The sequence below is a fragment of the Rhyacophila brunnea genome, unplaced genomic scaffold, assembly GCF_057557595.1.
Source record: "Rhyacophila brunnea isolate RB1 unplaced genomic scaffold, BYU_Rbru_1.0 scaffold_89, whole genome shotgun sequence".
Classification (NCBI taxonomy): Eukaryota; Metazoa; Arthropoda; class Insecta; order Trichoptera; family Rhyacophilidae; genus Rhyacophila; species Rhyacophila brunnea.
This window is the reverse complement of record NW_028233360.1, coordinates 584,313-597,557: the sequence shown is the minus strand read 5'-3', so window position 1 is coordinate 597,557 and position 13,245 is coordinate 584,313.

Below are 13,245 nucleotides of genomic sequence, written 5' to 3'. Positions count from 1 at the left end.
GTAACAAAATACTCAAAGTTTTACCTAAAGTCTAAGTGGTAACAAAAATGGCATCTCTTCAACTTACAACCATAAAACTCCCCATCAAATTTTTTTTTATAGCTTTGATAACTCAAAGTTATATTTTCTACGTTATATTGCGTGAATATAGTATGAGTATATATTTGGCGATTAATCCTGACTTTGTTTCATATTTGAGGATGCATATTTCTTAAGTAGAAAATAAAAATACACACAGTGATAAATTTTTAAAAATCTTGCACATATAAAACTATTAAAAAACTGTTAGTGTACAATTACACGAAGAGACGGAATGAAAAAGTAAGACCCCATTACTTCATGCTAGTGAAGAAAATATCTTTAATGTAACACAGAACATTCAATTATTCAGTAAAAATGTATTTTGATTTACTTTCTGTATAAAAATTCTAGATTCGATACAAAACTTTATACAGTTTTATAGTAACAGGTCTTTACTTATATATACGATAAAAAACGAAAAAATGTATCATATTGAAAGAAATCTTGTAACAAGTTGTGATAATAAAAAAAATCTATAGACAAGAAACCAATTCTATATGATCAGCTAGCCTATCGATTTTGCATTATTTGCATGCTAAGACAAAGATTATACAATTTGTTTTAGCATTGAATAGTGTGTACACACCAGGCTAACAGCCTTCGAAAAAAACTATTTGTTACATAGAATATTTTTCACGCATTCATACTATGAATTTATAGTAAACTGGTTAGATATGTATTTTATTGAAGGAAGTTATTGAAGAAGATCTAATCTATAGTATCATATGAAGTGCCTCTTTAGAAAGAATAAAGTTTATAAAATAAGTGATAATCTCATATTTCATTGCACAAAAAACTTATAAGCTTATCTTTTGTATAGATAGTTATAAGTATATCAAAAGTATGTAAACCCCGCTTTAATTTTTTTGTTGTCTGTGAATACGGTTATAGAAATCATTCTTTGTGTTAATTTGTTATATTGACATTAATTATTTGTTAGCCAAGTATTTTTAACTTAGATTTAATTTTATGTGATTACCAAGCCTTAAAGGATTGATAATAGCACACACGAAAATGGAAAGTAAAGCCATAAACGTGCAATATAGCTTATATTAATATACTTTCTAAATTTATAAAACTCTAGCTGTTGTTTAGATAGGTTTACTGGTAACCCGGAAAAACAATAGAGATAAAAAGAAATTTATAATTTATTTGAGCTATTGAAAGCTGAAAGCAACCTTATAATTTTTATGTCGATTTTATAATGTACATATTCGCAATTTTGTTACAATTACATAGTTTATCATATAAAAAATCTATAATAATCAACTTTCAATCAAGAAATAAAACGATAAAAATAAATATAAAAAATTGTTTACTTGGTGTTAAAATACCAAAAGTCGTATCTGACGTAATAAATGCCAACAAAAGCGAAAGCATCCGCAAAAACAATAGGATTGTAGAAGACACTTAAACTAATAAGTCTTGAGTGAAAAAGATGCATCGAAAAAGATTGTAAAATGATGAGATGAAAAGAAGAATTGCAAATTCTGTTATATGTAGTATTGTGAAGTTTTGCTCGAACAACGATAAAAAACTGTGAATCAAACTAAAAAAATAAATTAAAATATTTGTAATTTTTTTTAACATTTAATATTAGATACCATTTTACAGATTTCGACTAAAAAATATCTTTTTTTCTATAAATTATTTTTAATATTTCTAAGTTTAGCGTTTTTATTATTTAATAATGCAACTATCGATTTTATACAATAGTAAAGTATATCTAAAATCAATTTTATTTTATAATGTAATCACACTTCTCCTTTAGAAAAAATTTAATATTCTAAAACTTTGAGGCTTTGCTTTTAGAAGATAATATAGCAAAAGTCTGAATATATATAGTTCGTTTTATATGAGACATTTATAATATGGTGCCCTCTACATAATATCATTTATGCGATCTAGATGAATCTTTTTTTAATTTATACACAAATTAAAATCTAAAACGTTCTGCGTATCAAAAATTAATACAATCAGTATAAATGTATTTCTTTTTTGATATTTTATAAAATGAATATATTCTTTCATATCATATTTGTAATCTCAAATTTTACTACCAGTGAAGCATTGAAGGTTATGAAATCAAATTCAATGGGTCATTGCATGCTTAAGAAAAATGATGAAGAGGAAATAAATGTTATGAACACAATAAAAAAAGAAGAATCAGGCCCTCTGAAATCTGATATAGATTTGAGCAATATGATAGAAATATTTTCATTTTTTAAAACATGTCGCAAAGACATTCAAGAAGAAGAATGGAAAAATGTGGCTAATAAAAAAATATTAGAATCAGATGAGATATATACAATAGTGATATTGTTGGATAGAATTAAAGCAACCCTAAAATTCGGGTCCGCAATAAATCAGGATTTTTTTAGTGATCGAATAAATGCACAAGCAAAGGATAGTAGAAGAAATCCTTTGAAACTGTGTGATTCAAACAGTAAAGGTAAGATAGAATTTTACAAAATGGTGGATACTAAAATAATTGCACGTGATCTAAAAAAAAATACAATGATTAATCTACTGTGGATGTTTTATCAAGAACAATTGCTCAAAAACATATACAGAGAAATGAAAAACATTTTACGGGCTATTGAAAAAAAAAGTCAATTCGAAACAGAAGTAAAGATAAATGGTATGAAAATACAGGAATTTAATTCAAAAAGAAAACGTGAAAGGGTCAAGCAAATTCTTTTGAACGTACTAGAAAAATTAAAGGCTATAAAAGATCCGTCTTCTTTACCCTTTTTTGAAAGCCATGAACTGGAGATTTTCTATTTTAAAAAAAGAACAAAGAAATTACAACCACCAGGGAACGAAGGTAAATCAGATTATGAAACCTCAAAAAAAATCAAACTAACTGATCACGAAAGATTTAGTGCCGAGGAACCTGACAGTCAAATAAATCTAGCTTACATAATAATCAGAATTTTGATCCTGTCTTTAATAGCGATGCAACAAGATTTGAAAAAATTAGAATCGTTGGATTTTAGAATTAAAAGCTTCTTGCGGCAGTTTGGTAGCATACTCTTGATTCCTAAAATTCTAGACTTCAATAATGATGACTGGGGGGGGGGACCAAAAAATAAATAAAAAAAAACAATAAGAAGAAAATATATTATCATGCTGATATAAAACAATAAAATAAGCACTTTTTTTATATTGACACATACAATATTAAATTATTAATATATAAGGACAATAAGTATGGAAATATTAGAATTAAATATACAACTATCATTATTGAAATTTTTAATCTGAACAATTAGTGTATATCAATATAAACACTTAATTTTACATATGTTTTTAGGATGTTTTAATCTTGTCTTTGATCTGATTTAAGTGATATGTTCAAATTAATTTATGCTTTCATATATTACAAATGTCGACATATAATAGATTTTTTCAGTCATTTTCTATTAATACTAAATGACATTGTATTTGTATTTTGCATATTGCGAATTCACGCAGTTTATTTAGTAAATCCTCTGCATGTAAATGTTTTTTTATGATTATATATTTTTTGAAATGAATCATTACATATATTATTTGTGTTATAAATTTTAGAGGCTTAGAAATTTTATGAAGCTATGATATATGACATAAAAAAACGTTTATGCACGAAAGAAATTTATAATATAAAATACTAGAAAAAAAATAAATTCATATAAATAATGCTTCAAATATAGAATTATATATTCAATTTGTAAAAGAACAAGGAGTAAAATATATATGACACATAAATTCAACAGCAAAAACAAAAATTTTATTGGTATAATACATATTTTTGCGCATAAAACATTCAATAATGTCTTAAAGTATTAAGAATTTTAGATAACGGTTTTTTTTTTTAGAAACGTAGTTTGTTAGTGCATATGAAATAAATCACGTCTATGATATACCCCAGAATTCATAATTTTCGACGTATATTAAAAAAATTGAAATCGGATTATGTAAATGTTTTGCAAGAATACAAAAACTAAAATCTATAAATGTTAAAAAAATGTAATAAAATTATTTTATCTTGGTCGTTTTCTGTATGGTAATTTAACAATTCAGAAATATTTCTGTTTAATAAATAATGTTTAAATATAATTATCAAGATTATATTCTACCCGAGCACAGTATACATTGAGTATAACCGAGAATGCTTTGTCTTAAAACCTTTAAAGTTGAAAAAATGTTCTTTTTTCGTATTAGATTATATTTAAATAATCATTAAAAAATTATATATGAAATATTTGATAAATTTTCGAAATCTCTTTAAAAAGATGAAAATATTGCAGTATAAATATCTATAGATAAAATATATGTAAAAAAGCCAAAAATATAATTTATTTGTATCCTTTTACAAATTTTATAGTGTCATTTGTAGCGTTTCTATTTTAATTTTTACTATTCATTTATTATATATACTTATAATTTGATTTTCTAGATGTGTGAAATTTGATTTTAACCTCGCTAAACCACTTCTGAATTCATTAAAAAATAGTTTGATATCCAAAAATTATATAAGCGCCTACTATAGACATATTCTAGAATAATATTTTGACGTGATACTCTTTGGTTTTTTACCCAATTTTTTCGCAATAAAATAATATAAATCACCTTTTATTGTATATTATTTGCCTGCAACGCACCTGCAAGTATTTGGAAAAAATGAATTTATATTATAAAACTCGAGTATTTTATTGTGTAATGAAATCCCTTAAAATTGTAGCATAAATGTTATTCTTTTGAAATAGGTCTTAAAAAAATAGAAACAAATAAAACTTTTAAATAATATCTCTTAATAAATTATACGAACATTTCTTGTATTTCATAATAATAAATTATATATTATATTTACATGATAAGTTAGTTGCAATAAAAAATTTATCCATTAGACTTTGATTTTCGTTATGGTATGTACATATTTTTAGTACTAAGGAATAAAACTAAGAAAGGGGTTTATATTTTTTTTCAACTAAGCTCGGCCAATGTTTTTTGATTTTAGTGCACGAATAGCATATTGATAAACCAAACATAAATTTATTTAATATATTTTTCAACCGATTTTTTACATTCCGTATTGCGAATTCATTAGAAATCTATATAAAACACCTTTTGATTATTTAGCAATATTATTAACTATGAAACCTTTATAACCATTAAAATATAGCTTGGAATTTAGAAGTCTATTAATAACTCGAATAGTGTGCTAAAAAATTTATAAAATGTAAATCTGATATTCTTTTTGTTTTATATTAATACAGCATATATTTTCATAACGATCTTATTAATTTTAGAAACTAGATATGTAACCATATCCTAACATTTTCCTAGATTTCACTTTCTTTATGCACTGTTATTTGAGAAAATATATTTTTTTTATAACATTATAATTATAATATTTTATTTGTAAGTTGTAAAAAATATAGAATATTTAAATTAGGTGAAACATATAAACACACAGTAGTTGATCGATTTTACAAAAAAATACAATGAAATTGATTATAATGAATATATCACCAATTCGTTTTTGAATATTGATAGGATTTCGTATAGCTTTTGTATAAAAAATAAAAAAAATGCATTAATACAATTTTAAATGTTGATGCTTGCTTAAACCTATAGTATGACAATAATAAAAACAAAGAAGACAAAAAGAATATAAGGCTAAATATCCAAAATTATAGATATACACTGAAATATATCTTAAGTTTCTTGTTTATTTGTTCTTGAAGGCGAACAGGGAAATAAATTTTAGCTTGTTTGTCGTATTGTTGATATGCTATAAGCATTACTTATTTAAATCAATAGAAGTTACATTACATCTTGAAATTCAAAAATACAGACTTGGATGATTATAAGCATCTTTTTAGACGATATGATCATATCTTAACGTTTTATTAAAGTCTACACTTTTTCAAAATGAAAAAAAAATAAAATTTATATGTAAATGAAAAATTAACCTTTTAATGTTATAACTAGTTTTTTAAAATACAAATAGGTTTATATGACATCAAATTCACTAGATCTCAAAATATCGCTTTTCGAATATTAGTATGCTAGAAATCCATTAAAGATCAAGCAGCTTGACTTAATATGATCGTATTAATATCGCAAAATTACAGTAAAAGTACGGAGAAGGTACAGAAAAAGCTATTTAGAGCAATAAAATATCTAAGTATAAAAGTATGTCGTTTCTTATGAGAAATACAAAGTTTTAAGCAGAAAAGAATAATACGCACATAATTTGTTGTGTCATAAATTGATTTTCTAAACAGAATTGTTTTGAAATTGTAGTGTATATCGTTATGTAGAAATGTTGAATTTTTGAAATTATTAATTCATAAGAAATTTTATGAGTCATAATAAATGGCGTGAATTATCAACAACAAAGCATATCAAAATAATTATAAGATGATTTACATTTTTGTCAGACTTTTTTATTCAAGACAAAACTTTCTACGATAAATACAAATAAAAACTGCCATGTTAATTATAGAATTATTTCACTTCAAATCTATGTTTAAAAGTGAAAGCTAATTTTTATAACACATCATTTGTAAATACAATTTTGTAATAAATGCGACTACATACATTTATATTATTGTGAAAATTGTTGATTTTTATGTTTCAGCTCTTTTTATAAACCATATATCGAAGACGCAAAAAAATATCCAAGTAAATACTCTAAATAACACGGGCGATAAATTTACTACATTATGTTATATGTGTACAAAATTCGATAAAAGTATAAGAGCTTTTTATTATCTTCCATTTAGAAATAATAGAAAATACTGATTTAAAATCAAATAATTACCTAATAAACAAATATAAATATCAAATTTTTGATCATTATGGGTAATGCAAATTTTGACGCAAAAATATAAATTTACTGTATTAATTTATAGCCGTTTTACATTTGTTTATGCATATAATAGATTAATCTTGGTTTTATGCATAGCAAATATATGCATAAACACCACTTTTTATTGTATATGCTCTAGATTATGGATATGAGATTCGAAAGAAAGAATACATATGCAAAACAATAGATTTATGATAGATCTTATAAATAAAAATCTTAGACGTGAAAATGTACAATGATTAGATATTAGATGGTTTTGTATAAAATATAACAGCAAATTGCCAAGACGAGGAATCATTAGTTAGACGCAAGGAAAAAAAAAATTTATAAGAAATATAACCTTAAAATAAATATATAAGCTGTCATGGTAGATAACATTCGATCGTATTATATCAATTAAAAATGGTGATTTATTAGATTTCTAATAATAAATCATTCCATGTCTATAAAGATTCACATGCTTCTTTTTATTCTTTACGTAAATTATAAAAAAAATCAGATTCATCTCTGTATCACATCATTTTAATAGATAGTAATTATTTTATACCATAGACAAAAAAAATTGTTTAACCATAAAATTTTGGAGATCCTTATATTTTAATGAACACTGGAAATAATAATTATCCATGTAGAAAATGAAATCCCAGTTTAATTATGATATAACACACGATATATTATTTCCTACATTTTTTTAGCTTAGTTTATCGTTCTACTAGATAAGATTTCTGTGTGAAAGAGCTTATATTAAATTAATCAGGAATGGATTTTAAACATTCTGTTTAACTTAAGATTTTTAAATCAACAATCTAAAAAAAATTACATATAATCTGATAAAAGTGGATCACAAAAATAATTGTATACATATAATTGATATTATAGGCGTGTTAAATCAACTTCTATTGCTGGCAATGTTGTAAATATAAAGATATAATGCTCAAGATAAATTTTTTCATAACTAAATTCCTTTTTTTTATATGTTTTTCTTTTATAATGTTTCAAGTTACATCACAGTGTAACTCCATACATGTGCAAAATAAACGTATAAATCATACAAAAATATGAAATGATCGTCGATAGGTCTGAAAAATGAATCTTTTCCTTTTTTATACGAAAACGCTCATTTTTATTTATTTTATCATAGAACGATGCCATATGAATCTAATTTAAATATATCAATATGCTTCGATTCATGTTACAACGTCACCGAATCTAGAAAATTTTATACAATCATATATTTCATATGAAAATATATGTTTTAATTTATTTATTTAGATAAATTGGTACATTTTATATGGAGATAGAAAAAAATATGAGGTCGAAAAAAATAAAATAAAACGATAAAGCAGTTCAGAATATTTTTTTCTAAAAAACAAAATCAAACTTTGTATTTTCGGTAGATCCTTAAACTATTTATAATGCGCCTTTAAAATAATATTCTTGTGTAAATTGTTATATTTTTTGTTTATTTAAGCAGATAAATATTTTTTTTACAATCGAAATGACATTATACCGTAAATAAAGAATTTTGAGCAAATAATTTTATATTCAGTTTCTTTTTACAATTATAAAAATAGTCAAGAAGTTACTTAATAATCGAACTTTTTTGTTACTAGAGTTTTTTTTCTATTTTTTTGCTCATACTTATTATAAAAATAACTTATTGTAATCTGCTTAAATTTTAAAGATTTATTTTAGAATCATAAAGGTGTTTACATAGTATAGTTATATAAAAATGGCTTATATAGCTCATAATAGAGTATATAAAGGTGTTGAATATACAATTTATATATTGCGCACATAGTTTATAATTTTTTAAATTCATATGGATTTTTGTCGTTCGTCTTCTAATATGATGATAATATTTATTTTCAAAAATTTATAATTTATTTAGAAATCGCCTCAATAAAAAAGTTCTATTTAGCTTGGTAGGCTGAAAGTCATTACTGTTATACGCCAAATATTTTTAAATACAAATAACTATAAAAAAGTTTATCATCACTTTAAATCTATACTATTACAGTATTGAAAAATTTTCAAGCCAAAAATCTTCGCGATTTCATAAGAAATTCGCATTGAGATGTTATAAATATATTTAAAAAACTATGACTTTCGGCTGTCTTGGCTTTTTTCTATATAAATATGGCAGGTATTATATAAATTTGACTTGGATTATTAAATAAGCAATCTCGCATAAAAATTATATTTTTCTGGATTCAAAAGCAATTTAAAATATATATTCGAAGCATAAATTACGAGATGTGCTTGACAAACATGAAAAATTATTACACTGAAAATAAGAATTGTTTTGCATACATCTCTTTAATATACTTTAAAAGCAAAAAAAAATAAGAATTTTAGAACGCCGAAATCATTTTTTTATACGGTCATAGAAATAAAACTATTAAAATTGTTTTTTATCGTTTATTTCTCTCTGTTTCAAGAATAATAAATATAATTTTCAAAAATATTTTAGAATTAATATGAAATAAAAACACAAAAAAAATCATGAAAAAAAGGAGCAAAGATTTTAGTTATAATTATTTTTGGGTTATTCATCTTCGAAGATTCAATCTTGAATTTAACACATTGAGGCTTTGTATCAAAAAATAATTTTTTTATTTCTGATGAAATATAATCTTTTCGATGCAACTAGTAAAGTAAAGGTATAAAATGCCATCTGCAGAATACACAAAACGCTAAAAATCTTATAAAACTTAATAATATTGCCTTAAAAATTATATTTTGGATATGCGATTTTACAGATGATTTCAATATCTAATATCATCAAACTTTTTTTTTGAGCACTCATTAGTTTTTTTGAACTAAAGTAGTCTAAAACCTACAAAATAACGCAATTTCTATGTAAACCAGACACAGAACATATAATAAACAGATCATTTTAAGATAAAAGAATCTAAATATTATAAAAAGGTTTGCATTTCTAGATTATTCATTAAAAAACTGTTTTTTATAATCTTTTGCGGAAATCATAATATATCTTATATGAGAGATGCGATATAATATATCACAATAGTGTAAAAGTATAAAAAATGTGATCGATTGTTCAATATATAAGAAAAAAGATTTTTGTGGGTTTTTTTAGTTGTTAAATCCGCAAAATATAAAAAATGTCTTTCGTTCGAATTCTCGGTTAAAATGGTTTACTATTAGTCATAAAGGACAAAAAACATTGTTTTGTTCACATAATAAAATATAAAATTTTCAAATTTAAATAAATCACAGGAATTTTCTAGATAATATATTTAATTCTAAAGTCAAATAATTTTCTATTTACTAGAATTTATGTGCTTTAATGATTCATCTGCAGCAGTATATAAAATGTAAAAATCTTTGGCAATAACATATATTTATGAAAAAAAATCGGTGCGGATAACAACAAGTCTGGTTATTTCAACCAAAGAATGCCTTGAATTATATAGCTAATTGTTTCTTGTAATTTAAAGACTATTTTTTTTTTCGGTCGTTTATTTCTCTCTTTTTTATGTGTTTTGAGTTCTTAGTATCTAATCAGGCTTAAAACTGCATGGTTTTAGTTAGTTGTGATGGTTTTAATATTATTTGCTTTTTTGGAATTTTATAAAAAGTTTTTACGCGAATTATTAGTCCTTAATTATTTATATGTGTTTAGTACAGAAATCTGATAATTTTAGTTTGTGCGATTTTACTATGACATTTAATCAAAAAAAATGCGGCATATTTGTAATTTTATAAATGATAGCTAATCAATTGATATGAATTTTTTTTATGTAATTTCATATATGTTGATATTTTCCTGCAAATATTAGAGCCACATAAGGTCCCATCTCAAGATATGTATTCATAGCATTAAAACTATTTTTTAAAATTTATTATATATTAAGCGACTCTAGAATTTCAATAGTTACGTTGTAGTCTCCTATAAAAACTAGCTGATGGTGAACAGGCTAATTTATAACTATAACTCATAAATTATAATGTATTTCAATAACCGTAAAACATATAAAAAACAACCTTTGTTTAAATAGATATATAAAATGTTGCATTAAGTAAGCTCATGAAATTAAAAGGATTTTTAATCTAAACAATGATAACTCCGAAGTTTTATTATAGCAATGTATAGAATGCGCTAGTTATGCGTTCAACCTAAAAATATTCATGACATACACCAAAATTTTCTTTTTGATTTACCGCAAAGGTATCAATATTTTCATCTAATTAAAATAAGATTGTGTTACGATTTAAGTCTAATCTTTATTATTATTAGAAAACTATAAGTCTAATTTTTATAATTTTAGAAAATTATAAGTCCAATTTTTCTTTTATAATGTAAATTATAGCTTAGAATCTGCATAAACATCTTACAAAGTTTTTCAGCAATGGAAACTTATATGTGAAAAAGAAAAATAAATTGTGATTTAATATATTTAATGTAAGTATTCTTTATAATTGGATATTACTATTTTAATATCATATTTGAATTGAAAATATTTGAAAATCAGCATATAGTTTTTTTCATACTGAAATCAAGTTTTGATATAATTTAAAATTGTATCGTTTTTACAATTATTTAGGCACAACGTATTTATCTTATTTTCACATCAAATAAGATTATTTGATATATTGAAACCTATATATCCATTTCAATTTTTTCCTCTATGAATGAAAATATTTATATGCTCATTCAAAGAAGATAAAAGGTAAAGGACGTAAAGAAATAAATTGATATATAATATAAAAATAGACTTAAGATTTCTGGGCGAGACTAATAATATATAAAAGGTACAAATGAATATATAAATTCGTACAGTTATTTTTAGATATTCACTAGGAATATCGAAAACTAATGCACTTGATTTTTCTTGTGGAAATAGAACTATATTACGGAAAAAAGTTTTAAAAAATCTTTTGGGATTTTATACATTACAAGCTGTAATAGATAATATATAAAGATCCTAAAAAATGCAATTTAAATTTTTTTTAACTAAAAAAGAGGAATTTTATTTAATGAACAAATTATATATGTTATATTTATATTTTAAGATGAATAAATTTCTATAGACATTCATGATTATTTATAAAATCATTTGAATTTCAAGTTTTAATATATTTTTTTTTGTAATTTAATGAAGGATCTAAATTTATGTAAATGGAGATCTTAATGCTATAATCACATTTCTATTTCAAAATATAATCCAATTATAATAAAAGAACCAATAAGTATTGCAAGCTAAATCGAATCCGGAATGAAAATATTTTTTAAAAATATATTCATAATATAATTAAAGTGAGAAGTCGGCAGCTAATCAAGTATTAAACCTTTTTTTATAATCTAATGTTCAGAAATATAAATTAATATTTTACAAACAAGAATACTCGTATTTTAATCCATCTCTTATATTATAAATATGCTATTTTTTGTTTTTCTCAAGAAATAGCTGCATAAAATTATCCATATTATATCCATGAACACGCAAATTAATACCCTTGTTAAAATATTAAAATATTAAAAATTTTAACTTTTTTAAGCTTTTATAAAGCAATATTCTAGTTAAAAAAAGAGGAGCGCACATATTTTATCGACTTTTATAAGATTTAATGGCTAAGGAATACAAACATCTTTTTTGAGCCTTTATTTTATTTATTGAGGGTAAATTTACTTTCTATCCATTATATCTTATATAAACATAACGTCAGGTTGCTCTTTAGAAAGATTATATGATGCTTTTACATCTCTTCATTAGTAAAAATGCGGTCTAAAATACATATTTATGTCTTTAAAGCAGGATTTCACGGAAGGGTCTTTTAAATTCCGAAATGTAAACTTTTATCGCCCCTCTGAGTATGCAGAGAATATGTTTAAGCTGTTATACAGTAAAATAAATCTTCTTAATATAAAAAACACTTTGATATGCTAATTATACTTTTTTAATTGATTTCTCGGTGCACGAGGATAATTTAAGCCACATAGTGTGGTATGATTGTGATATTTTACAAGGAACGAGGGTCTGATATGCACATAGAAAAATTTTTTCTTTCTATTTATCTTTAATCATACTTTAATATGAATTCTTACAATACATAACACAAATTTAGAATATTTTACTTATATTTTATTTTTATAGGCTAAAAATTAAGATTTTATTACGTGAACGGTCGCTATTCGCAGATGACTTCATACGAAATTCACATATATCATAGTTAGTCATAAAAAATATGTTAAGAAGTTGAAAATCCTGGATGAAGTAGAAGCATACATGCAAGCACTCACACACCGCAAGACACTTGAACACATCTCATTTAGA